Below are 18,336 nucleotides of genomic sequence, written 5' to 3'. Positions count from 1 at the left end.
CTGTCGGAGTAAAAAGAATGTCGAGGTTTTTTTGGTTCAATATGTAAATGTCGACATTTGACAAGAAAACAGGAAAGGCTATGCTATAAATTCTAAAGCATTTCCTCACTTTGAAGTTTAAAAATTACATTGATGATTCAACAATCGAACATGATAGTCTACAGGCGAGATACTGAAATCCTCCACCCCATACACACACCCCCCAATTCGGGAATTTTGCAAACTGTAATTTTTTTCAAAATTAATATGGGTCCTCAGACTTTGAAATGTGTGTGTTTGCCATTTGCCAGAGGGTGTGCTACTTGATGTTACAGACTCATTTGTAGTCAGACCCTAACTACCACATGTACTGTAAAATGAGAGATTTCTCAAAATGTACCCACATGACTGTTAATATCGATCTCTATGCAGTGTCAGGTATCAAAATGTATCTTTTAATTTACCTGATCATAAAAAAAAACATTTTATTTTTTATCTTTGATATTGTTGGATTTCAACATAGATGATAAATTAACTTAAAATATGCCAAATTCAGCTAAAATTCTCTTGACATGAAGCACAGAGTCTTACCTTGTGCACTCAGATCAATTCCATAAAACATGTTTATACATCAGCAACAAACATCAAAATAACAATCACATCAAGTGTTTGAGTTTCTCATCCTTCCTGAATGCCTTACTGGGTTCATACATGTGTTCAATCTGCAGGGAGGCCACAATGTCATGTCACTCCTTGTAAAAATGGTGACATTGCTTTTGTGTGCAGTGTTAAATGGTTTCCATTTTCCCTTTTTTATCAGATTAAGTGAATACCCCTGATGACCTTAAACAAGCAGTAACACTTGGTTTTCATCGTATCACTCCAGTAATGCTCTGGAAAATGTCGCACAGAACATGTGACGCAAAATGATTCTCTGTAATGACGACGATGGGGAACAAACGGATCCACTGGACACTGAAGGCTTGTATCATCATATCCTGCAAAATCTATATGTATAAAAAAAAGAAAAGCACGGTGAGACCATGAGGCGGTCAGGCCATGAGTCAGTCCGGGAAGCCGTGAATGAAGAATATATGTCTAATAATCACAACCTGTATGAACGTTAACTCCCCAAGACCCTTTAGACCTCAAACGCCCAAAAGTCCCTGAGGACCCAAAAGACCCTGAAGACCGAAAAGGACCCTGAAGACCCAAAAGTACCAAAAGACACCAAAGAACCAAGAGACCTAAAAGACCCCAAAGACCCCAAAGAATTGTGGTGAGGCAGTTGTCCTGAAACAACTTGCCTTCGCCTTATGGAAGACAAACCCAAATGAAGGCAATCTCAGCTCCTTCCACAAAGCTCGTAAGAAGTGTGTATCTATCCTCAGGAGAGCCAGAAAACATCTTTCTCATCTCAAGTCTGAACTCTCAAACTTCTCTCCCTTCCTCCAAGTCCTGGTGCCATCTAATCAAATCTGTTTCTGGTGTATGTTCCCCCTCCATCTACTCCCTTACCTCAAATGGCCACACTGCTGATACCGCACGTGAAAAGGCTGAATGCCTAAACTCGGTGTTTGCATCTAAATCTTGTGTCCGAAACCCATCGCTTTCTGTCCCCACTTTATCCAGTCACACCCAGCTGTTCCGGACTCTGTGTTCTTTTCTCCTTACAAAGTGGAGATCTTGCTGTCAAACCTTGACTCAGATTCTGCAACCGGTCAAGACGGCATCAGCCCACATATCCTAAAAACCTGCTCCACTGTTCTTCCTCACCCTCTCTCTGTTCTGTGCACCCTCTCATTTGCTCAAGGTCATCTGCCAACTTCTTGGAAATCAGCAAACATTACTGTCGACATAAAAAAGGTGCAAAAACAGATCTCTGCAACGACAGACCAATCAGCCTTCTCACTATCATGAGCAAGGTGATGGAATCCATCATCGCTTCAGACATTAAATCCTTCATCTTCTCCAATGGCTTGATTTCCGATCATCAATTTGGTTTGAGACCAGATCACTACCCTGGATATGCTGCTTCTGCTCTCCCAACAATGGATGAAGGTACTCAATGCCGGACATGAAATCAGAGCCATATCCCCAGACATATCACGAGCTTTTAACATGGTCTGGCACCCTGCCCTGCTCACCAAACTCTCTTCTTGTGGTATTCAAGGCCATCTCCTCTCCTGTTGCAGCCAACGTGTGGCCTTAAATGGAGTTCTTTCATCCCCTCTTCCTGTCCAGGCTGGAGTTCCTCAAGGTAGCGTTCTGGCCCTGTTCTTTTTCTGGTTTTCATCAATGATCTCTCCGACTCTCTGGAAAATCCTCTTTATCTCTTTGGTGATGACTCCACCCTCTGCCGTACCATCTGTCATCCCCCAGACCAGCAAGCAGCAGCTTCTTCACTCTCTGCAGATCTGGATAAAATCACAAACTGGTCCAACACGTGGATTGTGTCTTTCAACCCGGACAAATCTCACACTCTCACTATGTCTCTCTGAAAGGATCGTCTGGAACCCACCCCCCCCCTATCTACATTCTCAACAATCCTCTGGAAGAAGTCCTTTCTTTCAAGCTTCTGCGTCTCACTATCTGCCATGATCTTTCCTGGGAAAGCCACATTTCCAAGCTGACCTCAAAAGCCAGTCGCCGACTGGGAATCCTGCATAGTGCAAAGTCCTTCCTCGGCACACCTGAGCTCCTGACCTCATACAAAGCTTTCATCTGCAGCCTGATGGAATACTGCTCTCCCCTCTGGGCTGGTGCTCCCGCCTCCCACCTTTCTCGGCTTCATGCTGTGGAAACCAAGGCTTTTCGGATCATTGGTATCTCCCGTGTTGAGGCTGAGTCTTTGGGCCTCTCACTCTCTCACCGCAGGCAGGTCGGTAGTTTTTCTGTCTTTTACTGTCTTTTCTCCAGTCTCACTCCCCTGCTCTGCCTGCGATATGTCCCCCCCCCCACCCCCCATATTTCCGCAGGGTGCTCAAGGCCCACCAGCAACCCCCTTCTGGCAAAACTACCAAAATCACGAATCACTGCTCACCTTCACTCTTTCATTTCTCTTTTTTCCCACCTTTTGAATAAATTCCCACACTCTCTTCAATCCCACTCTTCCCTCCAGGTCTTCAAAACAACTGTTCACCACCATCTCTTATCTTCCCCCATCCAAAACCACGATCTTTTCTACCCTCGTTAATCCACCCCAAACCCACCTCCTTCAAATTCCCTGCAAGTCCCTGTAATGTCCATCTTTCTTTACCCCATGTTCCCCGCCCCATCCCTCTCCCTTCCACAGATCTTCTAATTTCTCTGTTCCTCACTGTTTTGTCCTTCCCTCTGCCGCCCCTCTTGTCTCATGCTCCCCTTGTTGTACGTTCTGTATGTTAGCTCTCATACGAGCCTCGACAATATATACAAAGAAAACAAAAAAAAAGAAAAATAATAAAAAGGTCAACATCCGCCCATTTCTAAATTCCTCAATTTTCATCCGATTGACTTGAAATTTGAACAGGATTTCCATAAAAATGACTCCCGTATTCTTTGATGGATAAACCACGGCCGTGTATTAACTGCATCCATGTTCTTCATCCTCAAAAGAAATGAATATATTGATCATTTTATTTTCTCATCTACATCTAAATATGTTTGTACATTGAATTTGTAAGGAACAAAATGAAGGAGTTATCTTACTTAAATGCTTACTCCCATGCCCGCTTAATGTCGTCTAACAGTCTTTGTAATGTCAGTCGTGACATTTGTCGGTTAATAAATATTTACAAAACCATGAATGTTCTGAATGGATGTTCTGGGCGCCACTCAGAACGGATGCAGATACATTGTGGGAAGCCAAAAGTCTCATCTCTCTGCGAAGTTTACAGCTGCTGCAAGCTCACATCACTCTACAAAGCTTACATCATGTTGTAAAGCTTATACTGCGTTACGAGGTTCATATCGAGCCATGAGGCCATCGGTGTGATGAGGCCCATTCTACGTTTTATCCACATATCAGTGCTATTCGTTAAAGAGGATTAAAGTGGTCAGTATATCTCTGTATGTCGCTAGTTGTAAGACTTCACACAGTAATTGAACGATTGGAATGTATTTTTTACGCGTTTTAATGTACATTCATGCCATTTGAGGTCTGTTTCCTGTTCGTTTGATTTGTCGTGTTTGATTTATGGTGGAACTGTGATGCATTTCTGAAGTATTGTTTTCACGAAACATCATCATTCCTTTGCAATTTCACGGAGCTTTCATGGAGCTTTCACGGAGCTTTCTCGAAGCTTCTTTGGGAATGAATAAACGGCCGAAGGCTTCTGTATGAACACTACTGCTTGTGTCTATATCTGCGTATGACATCCAACGAACCTGCGATACTATGATTATGAAACCCGAAACGGCAGATAGGCACTTGCCGCTGTTAAAGTCTTATTCTCAATTTCAAGAAGTTGAAGAGAGAGTGGAGAGGTATCCACAAAGTTTTCATTTTTCTTTCTTATTTTTTAATGTTATCAAGAGGATTTTTTGTTGTTACTATAAAAAGCAAGAAAAGACATTCATACCGGTATCGTGTATATTTATTGTGTTTTGTAGCCCTGAAAAGGGCCGTTTGGGTTTGATGAAGCTTTTCAGCTAAACCTGAGAAAATGCTCGTCAAAGACGGCATGTCACTCCATGTCCGAATCATGGAAGAGCAAATCCCCGTTACTGTCACCATCATTTGCAGCCTCCTCTTCCCAAATGATGTCGTCCTCTGTGCCGTCCATGTTGTTGGAGATGCAGTATTTCAGAAATACTCTCTTGATGATGTGCGACGGTATCTCCTCCCACAACTTGACGATCCAGCCGCAGACCATCGGAAGGTCGACCTTTCTCATCCTCCCACTCTTGGCGAAGGTCTTCTTCCTCCTCATTATCCAGTCGGACCAGCAGCGACGTAGCCCGTCCTTGAACGGCTTGTTGATGGACACATCGAGGGGCTGTAGAAGCGATGTCATCCCACCTGGGATGACGACGAGATTGGTGTTGGTCTGACGGAGCAGTGCTTTGGTGTCGTCGGTCTTGTGACAACTGAATGCATACAGGACCAGCATGCTCCATAGTCAGGTGAGACCACCATCCGGCCCACTTCTCCAGACCGTTCACACCCAGTCCTGTACCAGTCCCTCGTCTATCCACTGCTTCTGCTGCACACAAACAATGATGCTGGCTGGAAATTTGTCTTTGGGTATTGTCTTACTCTTCAACACAACATACACAGGAAGCTTGCCACCATCTGCGGCGAGCATGACGGTGAATCAGTCCCTCACGTGACCAGTAGTGTTGATCATCACATTGCATACAAACTTATTGGAGGTGGGTGCTCCGTTATTAGACTCCAGCTATTGGGATTAATTCTTCTTTTGATGTGAGACCAGGTGTTCTTCTTTTCGTTTAATGGCATTTTCAGAGCCGTGAGGCTCCATATATGCGCGCACCTAATCTCCAGGTGTCTCCGGACATTTCTGAGTGTGGCTTTATTTAATTTCCACACACGGTTAATAAAACGCTGCACAAACACTGAACCTGAACCGATTTTCAAAATATAAACGGCAGAATTGAGTTCAACAGCAGTTCCAACTGCTAAAGTGAATAAATAAATAAATAAAAGTGGTCATTGAAATTTTTTTCATTGAAATTCAGCAATGGTCGTTTTTAAGAGTTTTTTTTCTATACCAGTGTATTAACAGCACCCCCAACTTTTACCCTTTCTTGCCGATAAAAAGTGCTGTTTATACACTGGAAAATATGGTATCATGTGTCACGTGGCAGCGATATTGGGAACAAGGGAAAATCTTTGTTAGAGAAACCGCTTACCCGATCAATGCAAAATTTAACTAATTGCTCAACTACCCATGGGAAATATGGTTTGATAAAGATGACATCATGGGTCATGTGGTTTAGCAGCCATATTGGATCAAAGAAAAACAAACAAACTGAAAGAGTTGGTGAACACCAAGTCCTTATCAAGACTACGTGTGTCCTTATCAAGACTATTCTATGAAAACAATCTGGTTTCTACTGGATGTTTCCTCATCCTGGTGATCCATATTTGCTTCAAATTAAATAAAAAATACTGAACCAAATTTTGCATGTTGCCTAATGGTACCCCAAATCTGGTTTCTGTCTGGGTAGCATATCTGGGGGAGGGGGTTCAGGCTGGGGGCAGATCCCAATCCTGTCTATGTGAAGGTGTATTGTATCACGCCAGCCGGTGGTTTCCGGTTTTACAAATCATCATCTTCTCACATAAAGGAAATTGAAACAACTTGGTGAGATGCATTATGGTCATGTTGAAATATAAGTGAGAATAATTCGAAATTTTCAAAATGTTTCATTTCACTCATTTTAAGCTGAGATTTGAACCAAGGAATCTAACATGGAGCTTCGCAGTTAAGAGGAAGGGATTTTTGCTCATGCCAAGCAGCAAGGATGGCTGATTAAGGTGACACAGATATGACCTTGAGAAAATGATTGGGTGAATAGAGCAGAATGTTTGTAAAGTACAACATGTGGTCTTTTGATTAATTCCGTCAGCGAAACAACGGGTAACAATGCCCAATTCTAATATATTGTTGTGGGCCGGGGGTCAGTGGCGAGACGACTGCTAGGTGGGGAAGTTTACGCCGTCTCTCACCAGTCTCCCTGGAATTATAGGCCGTCGCTCCGGATAACTCTGAAGCCAGCGGGTCGATTAATCGACCGTGAAACGCCAATATCTTGACCACATGGTGTAGGGTTAATTGTCGAGATCCCAATATACCCAAATAACCATGCAGTCTTGGCTACAGGGGATTCACGCCCTCGGCACGTCTCTCTCAAACCGGGTCACTCTACCGACTGCGGTACAGTTTGACTACCAACTCTGGCTCGGTTGCAGCCGAGCGGAAACTGCCAAAGCCGTGCCGGCTTGGATTAATGTATTATCTGAGATGAAACCCCGTCTGAACTCAGACCTGGACCATGCTGGACCAAATAAAGAAAGGACGGACACGAGCTGGGAACATTTCTAATAATTTATTTACAATAAAATCAAAAGACAGAAGAGGCGAGACTTATCGCGAATATGCAATGCAGTATTTACAATGATGAAATAAACACTTAAACAATTCTACTTACAGACGGGCCCACACACAGAAAGAAAAGAAAACCCAGAGTTTTTACTGGACGCTCTAGCCGATGAGAGAGAGGCGAGCTGGGGGTCAGAGTCTGGATGGGTACCTGGCTGTCGGAGAAAGGGGGTACTCCGTGCTGCGGCACTTGCCAATAGTCGTCGGCCTGGTCCCAGTAGTACGTGGGGGACTCGGGGTTCATGGCGGAGCTCGGGTGGTGAATGGTCAGGGTCCACAGAACTCCTCTCCCTGTAACAGCCACCGTGATGAACGTGACCACTCCAGAACTCCAGTACTTCTTCTCAGAGCATGCTCAGGGATCTTTATCCGCCTCCCTCATGAAACACACACAGCTCTCACACTGCTCTGCTCTCAGACACCACCAGTGACGACGACAACCCTCCGAGAGATATATATATATATATATATATATATATATATATATATATATATATATATATATATATATATATATATATATATATATTGTTGTGGTTACCAAATTCGCAAACCACCATTCAGGTCCCTTAGGTGAGGTATCTCGGTAAGTACATGTGTAGTTAGGCCCAAACCCGTTGTCTAGTGGGAATACATGTCATTTATGCGTGCTGCGACTCTTCAGGATAGCCGTTTTTCTTTTACTATCTTTATTTTGGACCAACCGCCATGATTACCACCACAACCACAACATCAACCACCAACCACAACGCCGCTTCACCACAACCGCCACGACCTTCACGTCACACCTCGCAACCGTAGCATCGCCACCGTTCTTGCCCCGCTGTGGGTACCGGTGTTGGACTCGTGCAGGGCGTGCGTCGAGCAGCGTGTACAAAATCACGGATTTTGTGCTTCAAAAACGGATCAAAAACGACACACGCCCACTTTTTGCCGTCCAATCGGTGAGCGAGGGGCGATTTGGCCCCGCCTCCAGGACGATCGATATATGCAAATTTGTGGATCAAAAAGCCTTCACGCCCACTTTTTCTCGGGCCAATGGGGAGCGAGGTGAAAGGTCAAAGGGAGGGGGTCAAAGGCGAAGCTACGGGGGGATAAAAGGACCGTGTTCGTCAGTCAGGGGAGGAGAGAAGGAGAGAAGGAGAGAGTCCAAAGAAGAGTCCAACGGGAGAGTCCAAAGAAGAGTCCAACGGGAGAGTCCAAAGAAGAGTCCAACGGGAGAGTCCAAAGAAGAGTCCAACGGGAGAGTCCAAAGAAGAGTCCAACGGGAGAGTCCAAAGAAGAGTCCAGAGTCGGAGAGTCCAAAGAAGAGTCCAGAGTCGGAGAGTCCAGAGGCGGAGAGGCGGCAGCGGCGAAGGCAGACGAGGGGGTGCTCGCATCGGTGCCGGGAGCTGTACGCCCGAGGGAGGCCGGCAGCGCGACCTGGCCGAGGTGGAGACGCACACCAGGGATAATAAAGATCCTCTATACCCCGAGCATCAGCAACCCCCTCCTGTTTCCCCCCGCGCTGAGATAGTGCGACCAAGGGGGCCCCTTTCCCACCCCCTGCCAGACACTGTCCGCGAGGCCCGCGGAGTGAGGCGCCATCGCCGCCCCGCGTCTCATCACCAGACGGGTAGGCGCGACCCGGTCTCGGCCTCAGGCCCGCCTCATCCTTGAGGGTATTCTTTTCCTTGGTTTTGGGTATGTGTTGTCGGCGCCGTCTGTGAAGTAGAATTGTATAAGTGTTGCCGTGTGCTCGGTAGTCGGTATTAGCTCTGCATTGTCTTCGCTTTTACATTTGCTTTTTGTGTAAATGGAATTGTGTTTTCTTTTTTCTGTGTGCTTTTGGTGGAATTGAATATGTGTGCTTCCCGTGTGCCGCGAATAAATGTGCTTTATTATTGAACTGTTCTCCCGCTTCGCTTCGTCTTTTCCTCCATTGAATCCCCATCTTGCTTCACGTAAAGGGTTGGTAGTGGGCTGAATACGCCCGATAATTAATCGAACCGTCGAGGTCGACGATAACACCGCTCGGTTATTCTGATAGTACGGAACGGGTCGCTTAAGTGGCCCGTGTCCGAAGTCGACCTGCGGCGAGGTGCGATCGCCCGGTCTACCCTCCGCGTGGGTACTTAGGTAGGTCGAATTCGGCGAGCAACCCTATCCCACGCGGGGGCTGATTGGCTCGATCGCGGTGAGACCGAAAGGTCCACCCGTGACTGGTTCCCGGCGTTAGTCCGAGAGGGTCACGACTGGATTGTCCGTCCGGTGGGCGACGTGCCGCGATTCGAGTTACGTGGCCGTCAGCACGCCGGCGGGCGCGAATCCGTAACACTGGTGTCAGGTCGTGCGATACAAATCCATCGCCCTCCTCGCGGCACTGGTATCGGAGAACAGGAAAACGGGCTCTCCTGTCTCCGGCTAAATTCACGGGAATCGGTCCAGGGGTGAGAGAAGCGACCCCCGATTCCCTCCAAATTACGAGCGATTCAAATTAACCCTTTAAGAGAAGCAAGATGGCGTCTCAAGGCGAGCGGGTGCCGGGTGGATTAGGTATGTGTAATAGTAATGTAGAATCCATGGCTCAGGACGAGATCACCGTGCAAGAGAAACCCGTACCAGAAGGTTGGGAAAGGCATCGATGCAGTTCATCTGGTCGGTTTTTTTATTATAACCCCACCGCTAAATGTAGTCAGTGGGAGTGTCCAGGGTAGGTGACAATACAGCACGTTATGGAACTCGTGCAGAGCATAATTGACGGAATGAAAGAAGGGAACAACGAAATGAAGAGAAATACGCAACAAATGGAAAATAAAAAAATGGATGGAAACGCACTCGAAGCGAAAAACCAATTAAAAGAAAGCCAGGAGGAGACAGAGGAGGGATTGAAGGTCGAAACGGTGGAGTGTGAGAAAAGACTTCAAGACATGACGAAGAGAGTTGATAAGCTGGGACTGGAGGGAAAAACGGAGACAGAGGAACTGGGAAGACGGGTAGAAAACCACAAGCGCAAGCCGGAAGAACAGTTAGAAGCCAAAGCAAAGTCTGAGTGTGCGGAGATGAGAAAGGAATTGGAAAAGAAAGTTTCTGAGTTACAGAAACACCAAAACAAAGAGAGGGAACTACAAAACGAACTGAGAGTGTTAAAAGAGGAAAGGAAGAGAACGGAAAATGAAACTTTAAGAAACCACACTGTACAGATCGAACAGCTGGAAGCGAAGGCCAGACTAAAGAATGAGGAACAAGAAAGAGTAATGAAGGAAGAACGAATGAGACAGGAGAAAGAAATCAGTCAGTTGAAAGAAATGACGAGATTGCAGGAGGAACAAGAAAGACAGTGGAATAGAAAACTGAAAGAGTATGAATTTGAAACTGAACGACAAAAGGAAAAAAATAGGTTTGAATACGAGGAGAAAGTAAAGGAGCAAGGAATGAAGCAGGAAGGAGAAATCAGGAGATTGAAGGACACAACGAGATTGGAGAGGGAAGAACGAGAGGAACAATGGAATAGAAAACAAAAAGAACGTGAATCTGAGGTTGACCAATTGGAAGAAAAGCTGAGGCTGGAGTACGAGATAGACAAAGAACAGCGAATGAAACACAAACAGGAGATTAACCAAATGAAGCAAACCATGAAACTGGAGAAGGAAGGACAGGAGAGGAAACGAGGAAGAGTCGTGAGAGAACAGCGAATGAAACACAGGAAGGAAATGAGCCAATTGAAAGAAACGATGAGATTGGAAAACAAAGAGCAGGAGGAACAGTGGGAAAGAAAACAACAACTCTATGAGTGTGAAATTGAACAACTAAAACGGAGGGAGAACGAACAGCTAATGGGGCTCAGAGAGAAAGAACGACTCAGATGGGAAAGGAAAAGGAACCAGGAAGAGACAGAAAAAAGGAACCAGGAGAGAAAATGTATAGAGACACGGGAGATAGAAAAAATAGAGGAAAGACTACACGATAAAGACGGGGTAAGTGACGCACACACACACACGGAGGTAGTGGAGGATAATGGGGGTGAGCTGGCGGACTGGGGAGAGACCCAGTGCGAGCACCTGGATGGCCTCCTCCAGGAACGAGGGGAGCGAGTCTGCCCCCTTGAGGCGAGTCACGACCAGGTGAGTTCGGTCGTGCTTTGCGAGGTTGAGGGGACGAGTGCTGCGAACGGGTGCACGGAGAGCTTGGGGGGTATAGAGGCCCCGGAGACCCTTGTGGGGACACAAATCCCCAGTGTGGTTGTCCCTGTGTGTGTGGTGCAAGGCGTGAGTGCGTCCCCGTGTGTGGAAGCGACCCCGTGTGTGAGTGGTGTGGTGGCGATGGTGCCGGAGTACGTGCTTCCCAGCACGCCGTGTGTGGATGAGGCACCGTGTGTGGAAGAGGCCGTGGGTGTGAGTGAAACGGCCTGTATGAGTGAGGCACCGCGGGTGAGTGCCCCCGCGTGTGTGGGTGAGGCACCGTGTGTGGAAGAGACCGCGTGTGTGAGTGTCGCCGTGTGTATGAGTGAGGTACCGCGGGTGAGTGCCCCCGCGTGTGTGGATGAGGCACGGAGTGCGAGTGAGGCACCGCGGGTGAGTTCCCCCGCACGCGTGAGTGAACGGCCGTGTGCAAGGTTGCTGTGTGCCAGGGAGACCGTGTGTGTGAGAGAGCGGTATGTGAGGGAGATGTCGGTTGGCATGCGGGAGCACGCAGCCGCATCTCCCGGTGTGAATGTGATGGAGTGGACTGTGTGCGTCGTAACACGCAGGTATGCGTGTGTGGAATGGCGACGACGGCGACAGAGGAGAGAAAGCCGAGTAGCGGCTGTAGTTGTTTCGGGGACCGTGCCGGGTTCACCCAGCAGTGAGCACGAGGTTCGTGCTGTGCAACGCACGAGACCACCACGTGCTCGCTTGCGAGAGTGAAGTCCCGGTCCGGAAACGCACGCGGTGGATTTGCCGATCCCGCGGACGGACAAAGTTTAGGCAGGTAAACGGATTTGGACCGGACGGGTTCTCCACGCGATCGTGTGTGTTAAGCTCCAACGGGCAGAGCACATGTGTTCGCGTGGGGAACCCCTCGAGACGTGTGGCTTGTGTTTTTTTTTATGCGCACGGTGACGCCATGGCTGCACGTGGGGTTGGAATCCGGCAGGAGGGGTATCTCTGCCGGATGGTCCCGTCCAAGGAGGGACGAGGAACACGTGCAGCTGCATGACGTCACGGGCAGTTGCAAAGTGCAAAGAGCGCGAGTTGCCGCGCAGGTGCTGCGCATGGAAAAAAAAAAAAAAAAAAGCAAGCCTCACTTTCGGGTGCACAGGATTCCTGGGCAAGGGGTGAAAGACCCCCTTACCTGGGCACAGGATGAAAACTAGTTAGGGGGAAGGGTTAGCTTAGTTAGACCGACTCCATGGGGCAGGGGTAAGTCCTCATGGAGTCCGTGGAATGGATTAGTTAGAGGGATTGTAGCCAGATTTAGGTTGGGAAATAAAATGATTGATTTGGAGACCGTGACAGACTTGTGAATGTGTAGAGGGGACGCAGTTTAGCTACGTAGTGTTAAAAGGAACGTGCTACTAGTTTAAGGGACGACGTGGGAGCACGAGTTAGTTAGGGGAGGTAGTTAGGAGGATGGCAGAGTTCAGCGGTGTGTGTGTTGAAGAGTTGTGGGTTGTGAGGTGAGTACGTGTACATGTTGAGTGAGTGAGGCCAGCGGGTCTGTGTGTGTGGAGCGAATGGGGAATGCATGGTGCGATGAGTGATTGGGGGGAGGAGTGACTCCCGCCCAAGGGACCCCGGGGTCAGAGTAAAGTGAGTTAGGGGGTTAGTCAAATTTACAAAACGGAGGTCGTTTTGCTGTTGGTGGGAAAGTAGGCTCGAGACCCATTTGGAGGGGTGCAGGAGCCCTGTTGACGGGCTTGGGAGCGTGGCTGCGAAAGGTGAGTATCGCTGAGTGGGTACCCCGGGCACCAGGCTAGTCGGTCGCGGTAGGCCATGGGTCCATGGGTGGCCGGGATAGAGTAGTGGGCACGGGTGCGCCTGCTTGGTGCGGGGGCCCGGGGCGCCATTAGCCGCGTGGGCAGTGTTGTGGGCACGGGTGACCCTCGGAAAGGGGCCCGGGAGGCCGGCCTGCCACGTGTGCGTTTCTGGGGAGGTGCCATGGGGGGCACTCCCCGGTGTTAGGGAGCTGGTAGGCTCGGAGGCAGTGTAGTGCCCGGGGGTGCCATAGCGGGAGATTCGGCAGAGGGTCGTGCCTGCCAAAGGGAGCCACGTGTCCCAGCCAGGAGACCGTGTGAGGGCACGGAGAGAAAATTGGGGGGTGAGGCCCGAAATTGTGAGGACACCAACACAGGCGACGGGAATCTGGGTTGTTAGAACCAATAGTTTAAGCGAGAGGCGCTTGTTGAAAGCCCCGGGGTAGTTTAACAGTTTAATGGTTAGGGTAGATTAGGAAGTGTACCCCTCTGCACCATCCATCCCCTCGCTCTCGTTGTGGGCCGCTGGACCCACTTTGGGTTAGATCGCCAAACTCTGGGGAGGCCATTCTGAGGCTTCGTTGGGCCTCGACACAGGACGTTAGCTCTCCCTTATTCCCCTCCGGGAAGGGAACGTAGGGGTTGGGAGTAGGCTAGGTGACAGGATAGGTTAGCCGAACAAGGACAATAAAGGGGGTTAGGGGACGATTTATAGTGGGGGAGTAAAAATGAAAACAACAAAAAAATAAGTTGGGGCTAAATTGGGGTTTGACAAATTAAGGGAGTGGGTATGTACAGTGACAGGCAAAGGCGATAGGTTGGGAGGGAGACAGGTAGGTAGGTCCGAGCCCGCCCTCCAAGTGGCCAGCACCACCGCACTCCCTCGACCAACCTCCACGGAACGGCGAAGGCCGGCCAACTTCATCGGCAGCTGTGTGCTGCAAGGCCTGTGCCGGCCAGTTCATCTGCAGCTGTGGTACTTCAAGGCCTGTGCCGGCCAGTTCATCTGCCGGCTGTGTTTGCCTGCAGCGGCCTTCTTCTGCGGGCTGTGTTTGCCTGCTGCCTTTGCCATGCCATGCCCACTGCCCACGTTCACCAGCCCCGTTCAATTTTTGCTTTGCCCCCCTGTTCATTTCCATGTGCGCCAGGATCCGCAAGGCAACAGTTTGCAAGCTGCGAGAACTGCCCTGTTGGCAGCTACAACACGGGCCTGCAGTGGCGGCCCGTGCACCGTGTTTGCGTTCATCCATCCATTCGTTGTGCTCATTGCGTGTGCCACTTGAGCTGGCACGGAGACTGCGTTTGTGCAGCCCATGCACCGTTGTGGTTCACTGCGTTCAGTTCAAAAGGGAAGGCCTTGGACTGCGTGTGAGCAGCCAGCCACGTTCCCTGTCACCTGCATTGTTTTGAGCCAGAGACTGCATGTGGGCAGCCTGGCTCCCTGCTAACTGCTTTTCTTTTGCAGAGTTCAGTGATCCTGGGCCATGGTTTAGTGTAAAATTTGTAAGTTAAGGTTAAGATGTACTGTAAATATGAGTGCGCCCCCGGCATGTCTGTCTAGCGCCGGCAATTTTATTTAAGTCGTCCGTGTGAGTGAGTTTGTTTAGATAGTTACGCAGCCCTCAGGTTATTTATTTTGGGGACACGAATACCATGAATGTCGCACTCAGGGATCCGTAGGTAAAATGTACTAGGGGAAAACTACACATGATGGCACACGAAAATTTGACGACTCGGGACGAGTCTGTAAAAAGGGAAGGGGGTAGTGTTGTGGTTACCAAATTCGCAAACCACCATTCAGGTCCCTTAGGTGAGGTATCTCGGTAAGTACATGTGTAGTTAGGCCCAAACCCGTTGTCTAGTGGGAATACATGTCATTTATGCGTGCTGCGACTCTTCAGGATAGCCGTTTTTCTTTTACTATCTTTATTTTGGACCAACCGCCATGATTACCACCACAACCACAACATCAACCACCAACCACAACGCCGCTTCACCACAACCGCCACGACCTTCACGTCACACCTCGCAACCGTAGCATCGCCACCGTTCTTGCCCCGCTGTGGGTACCGGTGTTGGACTCGTGCAGGGCGCGCGTCGAGCAGCGTGTACAAAATCACGGATTTTGTGCTTCAAAAACGGATCAAAAACGACACACGCCCACTTTTTGCCGTCCAATCGGTGAGCGAGGGGCGATTTGGCCCCGCCTCCAGGACGATCGATATATGCAAATTTGTGGATCAAAAAGCCTTCACGCCCACTTTTTCTCGGGCCAATGGGGAGCGAGGTGAAAGGTCAAAGGGAGGGGGTCAAAGGCGAAGCTACGGGGGGATAAAAGGACCGTGTTCGTCAGTCAGGGGAGGAGAGAAGGAGAGAGTCCAAAGAAGAGTCCAACGGGAGAGTCCAAAGAAGAGTCCAACGGGAGAGTCCAAAGAAGAGTCCAACGGGAGAGTCCAAAGAAGAGTCCAGAGTCGGAGAGTCCAGAGGCGGAGAGGCGGCAGCGGCGAAGGCAGACGAGGGGGTGCTCGCGTCGGTGCCGGGAGCTGCACGCCCGAGGGAGGCCGGCAGCGCGACCTGGCCGAGGTGGAGACGCACACCAGGGATAATAAAGATCCTCTATACCCCGAGCATCAGCAACCCCCTCCTGTTTCCCCCCGCGCTGAGATAGTGCGACCAAGGGGGCCCCTTTCCCACCCCCTGCCAGACACTGTCCGCGAGGCCCGCGGAGTGAGGCGCCATCGCCGCCCCGCGTCTCATCACCAGACGGGTAGGCGCGACCCGGTCTCGGCCTCAGGCCCGCCTCATCCTTGAGGGTATTCTTTTCCTTGGTTTTGGGTATGTGTTGTCGGCGCCGTCTGTGAAGTAGAATTGTATAAGTGTTGCCGTGTGCTCGGTAGTCGGTATTAGCTCTGCATTGTCTTCGCTTTTACATTTGCTTTTTGTGTAAATGGAATTGTGTTTTCTTTTTTTTGTGTGCTTTTGGTGGAATTGAATATGTGTGCTTCCCGTGTGCCGCGAATAAATGTGCTTTATTATTGAACTGTTCTCCCGCTTCGCTTCGTCTTTTCCTCCATTGAATCCCCATCTTGCTTCACGTAAAGGGTTGGTAGTGGGCTGAATACGCCCGATAATTAATCGAACCGTCGAGGTCGACGATAACACCGCTCAGTTATTCTGATAGTACGGAACGGGTCGCTTAAGTGGCCCGTGTCCGAAGTCGACCTGCGGCGAGGTGCGATCGCCCGGTCTACCCTCCGCGTGGGTACTTAGGTAGGTCGAATTCGGCGAGCAACCCTATCCCACGCGGGGGCTGATTGGCTCGATCGCGGTGAGACCGAAAGGTCCACCCGTGACTGGTTCCCGGCGTTAGTCCGAGAGGGTCACGACTGGATTGTCCGTCCGGTGGGCGACGTGCCGCGATTCGAGTTACGTGGCCGTCGGCACGCCGGCGGGCGCGAATCCGCAACAATATATATATATATATATTCATCAATCCTCCACACGGGGAGGGGCCTTGGCGACAATGATCTCGCTGTCCGTCCCTCATTGGCCCACGGCCGCACCCCACCGGGGCGGAGCCGTGGCCCTGTTCGGAGACCCCACATCCTCCACGTGGCTCTGCTCTCGAAGAGTAACAGTATGCATGTTGCGTTGGTGCAAGAGTTAAAACGTTTGTGGAAGGAGCATTGGTGGGAGCAGAAAGGCACGGCTGCAAGACACTGTCCTGGCAAGTCAGAGTGCTTGTAGACAGCGGGTGGGTAGTGGATCGTGATGGGGGATGGATCATGCAGATGCGATGGTTTATTCAATGGCTCGTTGGATATAATAATCTAACTAAAGACGTCACAATGCACGTTTTCGAGCCTCCCACTAAACAAAAAGGAAAGGGATCCACTACACACGTACTTACCGGCATCACTAACTTTGGGACCTGAATGTTGAGTGCAAATGATTTCCAGATCCGTAACAATATAAAGCTGAGTTTGTGTCTGTGGGTGAATGTGTGGGTCTGTGCGTGGGTCAAAAGCACCACCCATTCTACTTCCCACTCCTGCTCCAGCTGTAAAGAAATCATTGCCATATTTTTCACTCCACATAGCTCAGATGGTTTATAGGCCTCTGATGTACATTTGAAAACTGAACATGTCTTCTACCATTAACCCTTTGAACCCTGGCAGCCGTTTTACCAGCCGCTATTCGAACCTCCATATACCCGAGCGGCAGGTTTACCAGACCCTATTCAAACCTCCATATACCCCAGTAGCCAGTTTACCAGACACTATTCGAACCTCCATATACCCCAGTAGCCGGTTTACCAGACACTATTCGAACCTCCATATACCCCAGTTGCCGGTTTACCAGACCCTATTCAAACCTCCATATACCCCAGTAGCCGGTTTACCAGACCCTATTCAAACCTCCATATACCCCAGTAGCCGGTTTACCAGACACTATTCAAAGTTCCATATACCCGAGCGGCCGGTTTACCAGACCCTATTCAAACCTCCATATACCCCAGTAGCCAGTTTACCAGACACTATTAAAACCTCCATATACCCGAGCGGCCGGTTTACCAGACACTATTCAAACTTATATATACCCGAGCGGCCGGTTTACCAGATAATATTCAAACCTCCATATAATCGAGCGTCCGGTTTACAAGACCCTATTCAAACCTCCATATACCCAAGTGGCCAGTTTACCAGACCCTAGTAAAACCTCCATATACCTGAGTGGCCGGTTTACCAGACCCTACTCAAACCTCCATATACCCGAGTGGCCGGTTTACCAGACACTGTTCAAACCTCCATATACCTGAGTGGCCGGTTTACCAGACCCTATTCAAACCTCCATATACCTGAGTTGCTGGATTTTTCTCCAGGGAGCCCAGGGTGTTGGAGCTGAAAATCCAAGGAGCTCAGGGTTCAAAGGGTTAAATGAGGATACCGTTTTGAGGAAACAAATGTACATTTTGATTACAACTCAAACGATATAATCAGGGCCAGATTTACTTGCTTGTGGGAACTCGGCCAAACCTTATCAGTGCCCCCCCCCCCAAATTATATATATATATATATATATATATATATATATATATATATATATATATATATATATATATAGTTGAAAGTGTGTTTGTCTGTGACCTATGCACGCGAAAAGTACTGGACTGATCCTCACCAAACTTCACATGCTGACAGAACATGTACCCGGGAGTGTCCCGATGTAAAATAATTGTGCTTCGGACTTCCGGTTTCCGAATTATGACGTCATCACCTGATTTCGTAAAGTTAATTTTTCAAGTTCAGCCGA

The 18,336-nt window shown here is 49.1% G+C and overlaps 1 protein-coding gene across 4 annotated transcripts in view; it reads right to left on the bottom strand.

The window, feature by feature from the left end:
• Positions 1 to 18,336, bottom strand: part of CFAP61 (cilia and flagella associated protein 61) — a 256,962-nt gene that overhangs the window by 202,150 nt on the left and 36,476 nt on the right. The gene's annotated exons all lie outside the window — the stretch shown is intronic.

This window comes from Eptatretus burgeri, chromosome 7, assembly GCF_056783735.1.
Source record: "Eptatretus burgeri isolate ZD-2024b chromosome 7, Ebu_testis_v1, whole genome shotgun sequence".
In the NCBI taxonomy this organism is placed as follows: Eukaryota; Metazoa; Chordata; class Myxini; order Myxiniformes; family Myxinidae; genus Eptatretus; species Eptatretus burgeri.
This window is presented reverse-complemented; position numbering and strand designations above follow the sequence as displayed.